The 5,590-nt window shown below is 44.5% G+C and overlaps 1 pseudogene across 1 annotated transcript; it reads left to right on the top strand.

Moving 5' to 3' along the window:
* The first annotated feature begins 519 nt into the window (after nt 1-519).
* LOC311632673 (histone chaperone ASF1B-like) lies at nt 520-1,594 on the top strand (annotated as a pseudogene). Its single transcript has 2 exons — nt 520-546; nt 1,141-1,594. The product of its transcript is annotated as a histone chaperone ASF1B-like (transcript).
* Nucleotides 1,595-5,590: the final 3,996 nt, after the last annotated feature.

Here is a 5,590-nt window from a genome sequence, read left to right as displayed (position 1 = left end):
TGGGTGGGGTTCCTCACCTTGGCCGGCAATCTGGCCTGAACAGGATCAGGGCCATCTTATCCAGTCTCAATTGGGGTTGATTGGGGCTGAATGGCCAGCCAGTTGGCAAGGGGGAGGAACCATGAGAGGTTTGCTGGTCATGGGAGGTTAGTTGTGAGAGCGATCTGACCACCAGGGGGAAGCTCTGATTTGAGCATCTGCCCCTGGTGGTCATTGCATGTCATAACGACAGGTCAACTGGTCATTTAATCAACTAGAGGCCCAGTGCACAAAATTTGTGCACTTGTAGGGTCCCTAGCAGCTGCCAGCTGCCCAGCAGGTATTTGCTCCCTTCCTCTGGTCAAACTGCCAGACAAACACCTGGTCAAGGGGACAATTTGCATACTATGCTTTTATTATATATCTGTCCAAACTTGATGGGAAGCTACCTGAAATAGTGATGTGAGTTGCTCAGATTTTTAAATCTAACTTGGAACTCAGGGTAGAGAAGTGGTAAGAATTGCTCAAAAACAGTACAAGATGAACTGCAACCTGCAGGTGCCTAGGGTAAAAGATTATGGCTTTAAAATCTATTTGGCTCTCTCAAGCCCTGGAGGAAAACCTGGGGGAATTTTTGGAAACTAGAATAGTAAAAAATACCCAAGTATAGATTTTTAAAATCCATATACATGCTCACAGCAAAACATACACTCATAAAAGACCTGAGAAGACCCCAAGTTTCACCCTGAGCTGATATCTGGGGTTAGTGCAAGCCTGCTGAGTGTTGGAGTCCCTAGCATAGAGACAATTCTCTATCAAAACATTAGCTGAACATAAGCTAAGCAGAGAATTCAGTAACCACACACAGAAGGCATACCATCTTCATAAAAATAGTTTGGAAAATTCACTAAACAAATGAACTCCTATAGTCTTCAACAATCAATAAAACAGACAAATCTGGAGTGGAGGGCGGGGGTGGAACTTGATTTCCAGAGATAGCACATTGTCATATTCAAAAGTCCAATTTTATGCACTTCAGTTCTCAGACAGAGGAGGTGGGAAGTTCTGAGGGCAATGCTGCCCTGCTGACCCAACAGGACCCAGACGTAGTCTTGGCACAGCGCCAGCTTCAGCTGCTGTAGAGCTAGGTGATCTGCCAAGGTGTTGGTTCTAAACCTGATGGTGCTGGAGAACCCAAGCCCTTACACATCCCCCTTCCAGTTCCAGATCAGCTTTGAGTGCAATGAGACTCTGGTGTTGATTATCATTTATGTTGGCTCAGCTGAGAGTGAGGAGTTTGATCCAACCCTAGACTCGGTGCTGGTTGGTGGTGCAGGGAAACGCATGTTCATCTTTCAGGCTGATGTCCCCAACTCATCTCTTCTCCATGAGAGCGATGCCATTGGACCTCATCACCTGCACCTACCATAGACAGGAGTTCATCTCCATGGGCTATTAAGTCAGTAATAAGTACCCCGACCCAGAGATACAGGAGCACCCAAAGCCAGACTTCTCTCAGTTCCAATGGAACATCTTGGCCTGGAATCCCTTGGTGACCCATTTCTACATCCACTGGGACAACCACACAGACAGCCTGGAGGTCATAGAAAACTAAGACCCATCCCTAACCTTAGCCTCCCTATCAACTACCCCTCCTGTCAAGAGCTTGGGGCACCCTGTGTCATCTCTAGCCTCCTCCCAGAGAATGCATGGACTGCATCTAACTGGGGAACTCCAGGCCCTACTCGGGCCCAGCTGGGACTAAGGCCAGTCTCCAACCCACCTGGAGAAGGCAGTCAGGCCTCATGGAGAGTCCTGTGGGGCCATCTGGAAGATTTTGGGGCCATCGACTACATTCAGGCCTGTCAAACTTGTCAGCAAAGAAAAAAACAGGCCTCAGATCTCTCCCAGTCTTATCCCAAAAGGATTATCTCACCTTTACTGCCCAGTCCTATAAAAAGTAGGTACTTCAGTTCTTAATTCTCCCTAACTTGTGTTCTTTCTCTCTCTTCCACATGCAGGTTATTGTGTCACCATCCTCCCTATGTGAGTTCCACTGACCCAGAGCGCTTCCCACAGACTTCCCTGGCCTGCCTTGAGGCTTTCTTGGTTAATGGCTGGGAAGGATCTGGTCCAGTTGGACCAGAGGCTCTGTCATTTCTTTCCCTTCCCAAACATCTGAGTGGACCCACTCAGCTTTCTGGATTCACAAAGAATCTGGGGTAGAAGGTAGATTCAGACACAATTTCTATCCTCTTCCCAGGATGATCTTTAGTGTGTTTTCTTTTTCAATCCAACAGCCTCTGGACAACTCTTTTCCCCAAAGTGTGATCAGCAGGTTACTGAAGAATAAATAAAATCAATTAAAGCCAAAGACCAATAAAAATCTTAAAAACAGAAAGAGAAAAAGAGATGTTCAGTAAGATTAACAGCCAATTTCTCATCAGAAGCCATGAAAGCAGGAAGCCAGTATAATGAAATATTTAAAGTGCCGAAAGAAAAATAAAGTCAAATAATCCTATGTCTGGCAAATCTCCCCCCAAAGAATAAAAAACAAATTAAGACATTTTCTAGGGAAGTAAAAGCTGAAGGGGTTCATTATCGATAATCCTGTCTGATAAGACACCTTAAAGGAAATCTTTCAAATTGAAATGAAAAGATACTGGACAGTAACTAGAAGGCATCTGAAGAAATATAAATGTATCTCGTAATGATAAAAACATGGGAAAATATAAAAGCCTATATCATGTATTATTTGTAACTCTAGTTTTTCTAACATGATTTAATATTTGTATTATTTGTAACTCTACCTTTTCCTCACACGATATAAAACACAAACATAAAAATAATTACAAATCTATAATTACTGGGCATATAATGTATAAATAGGCATTAGTCCAAAGATCTACAAATGGACAATAATTACAGGAAATTATACTAAACATCTTTAGGTAAATGCAAATCAAACCCACAACGAGATACTGTTTCCCACCTACTAGGATGGTTAGGATTTTTAAAAAATCAGGTGCTGGTGAAGATGTGGAGCAGTTGGGACCCTTGTGCCCTGTGGTCGGAGTGTGCAATGCTGCCTCAGCTCTAGAAAGCAGTTGGGCCCTCCCTCCTCTCGCTGCATCCGTCATTGATATTGGCCCGTGCTGTGCTTCCTAGCAATTCCATGACGAAGTTCTAAGACCACCACATTATGGAACTCGTTTCTGCCTAGTCATATACATTTTCTAATACTTAAAATGTAATACATGCTTTTTCCTTATTAGTAATAGGTTTTTAATTTTATGTCTATCGTGTTTGGCAAATATACAAAGAAGAAAAGCCAAACCCCACTGAGTGAAAAGGAAGGAATAGGCGACTACTAGGAACCAGCTGTAGATGATCAAATGATGAAGCCAGAGCTGGAAAGTATATGAGCGGACACCCGCAGTTCTATTATTTCATCAGTTTTTCTCCTCTCCATCATAAAGATTGATTTAAGCCATTACCGCCTCATGCTAGAATGCAGCCCATCCTCCATTCTTCCTGCTGCCTGGGCAGCTCCCTCCATAGCATTGCATTTGGAAGAATCTCCGAAAAATAAGTCTTAAGTCATCCCTGCTTCACAGCTATTCATATCTCCCCTGAAACATGAGGAACACTCAGGCCTTAGCACACTCTGGACCACCACAGAACTGTCCTCATGGCTGGTAATTAGTAAAAAAAAGACTTAATCAATAGATGGTCATTGTCTTCTGACAAAGTCTAAAAAGAGAGAAATCAAGCATAATGATGGGAGGAAGTTTCCTTACTCTATACATATTTTCTAAGCATTATTTCTGTGTAGGAGACTGAGAGGAGAAAGGGATTTTTAACAGCAATTATATGCTTCTTCTACCATATCTCTTGCCCCAACCTTTAAGGATTTGAGGATCCAGCAGGGAGTGTAAGGCTTGCACAGAAACTGCTATGTGATTAGGATTTGATTAATATGCTGAGGGAATTCAGCGAGAGATTTATTTATTCATGCTGGGGGACTCAGAGAAAGTTACAGACATTTGATCTGGGCCTTGATGAAGGGAGCAGGGCAGGTGGGAAGAGACAGATCTCCAGCCCCTGGGGGAGGGCCCCCTGGTGTGTGAAGGTCAGAGAAGGACATGCCATCCTGCTCGTCAATTATAGCATGTGCAACTCAGCAATCAACATTAAGGTCAGGACACCAGAGTGGCTGGCTCTGGGGGCTCTTGATTGCCAGTAAGAGGAATTGTAAGTTGAGCCTTCTCCGTGTAGACTCTTGAGGCCCCAGCTAATTCTCTGCAGAGCCTGATCCCTGCTGCTTTCTCTCGCAGCCTGCCCTCCCCACCTGTAATTTATTCAGACTCATTCTGCTCTTCTGTATGCTCCTGCCTCCAACGCTGTGACAACAGGCTTCCATCAGCTTTATAGGACAGGGACCCCTCAAACCATCCTTTGCATCCCTCTGTACTTCCTTAAGCCTGTGTATTTCTCCCCAGCAGGCTAAGGAACAGGGGGGGGGGGGGGGAAACAAAACAGCTTGCCTATAGACAGATCTGCATTCCAATAATGGCTCTTCTACTCATAGATATGTGACCCAGGGCAAATTATTTAACCTCTCTGCGCCCTATGTGAAAAGGTGATAATTATTCTTATCTTAAAGAGATGTCATGAGGGTAAAATGAAATGCTTAAGCTTCTAATGCTTAGATGCTTCAGGAAATAGTAGTTGGCTTTCCACTCTAGTTTCTAGGCTCAATCAGGTCAAGCTGTGGGCTCCAACCCCTTCTCCGCAGTCCTCAATTAAGGCAGTTAATAAATTCTCTGCTGTCATCATTACTAGCTCTGCCAGTTTCCTGCTCAGAGACCAAGAGACCGCATTGCACATCAAGGCTTAAAGGCTCCTCTTCCTATTTCCACTAGGCCCCTTGGGAACCTGGAGGTTAAAGGTTCGACCTGCTTTGGCATTTGAGCTGATTCACATTGGAACTGGAGGGACAAGAAGAAGGCTCTAATCAGTCTGAGCCTGGAGGGAATTGCAAATTTATGGAGACAAAAACTGGAGTGGAGATGGGGTATGCTGGAGCTTGCACTGTCTCCCAGGATAAGAATTCCCATGCTAAAACAGGCTTAGGAGTATCTTGGCAAGTTTGTGTCACAGGAAGTACAGTATTTATTCAGCACACAGCTAGTCAGTGGGTGCCCTGGCAATTGCAATGCAGGCTCTCTGACTTGATTTGGGTTGGAGTGTTATTTAGAGACTTAATCACATAATGTCCAGGGGTCCCAAGTCCCCGTGTGAATCTGATTGACTCCTGCTAGTTTCAGGGTACAGATAACTGAGGGTGGCTAGTAGAATATCTGCTGACTTGAATTGAATCAAAACAAGGTGTCAGCTCCTGGCTGAAGAGATGTACTACAATGAGGACGTCCCTGCACCCCGGCATAGAAACAGGCTTTAGTCAGCGTTATAGGACAGGGGCCCTGCAGATCTTACCACTCTGTGGCAACTGTTTATGGGTCAGCCTGGGCCGATGGTACCTGCCAAGGTTTGTGTAGGTACCCTTGAATCCACACTATTTCATAGATTCACGGAATATTAGAGTTGA

This window comes from Pipistrellus hanaki, assembly GCF_964339955.1.
Source record: "Pipistrellus hanaki genome assembly, chromosome: 14".
Taxonomy (NCBI): domain Eukaryota; kingdom Metazoa; phylum Chordata; class Mammalia; order Chiroptera; family Vespertilionidae; genus Pipistrellus; species Pipistrellus hanaki.
Note: the sequence above shows the minus strand (reverse complement) of the source record. Positions and strands in the feature narration are given on the sequence as shown.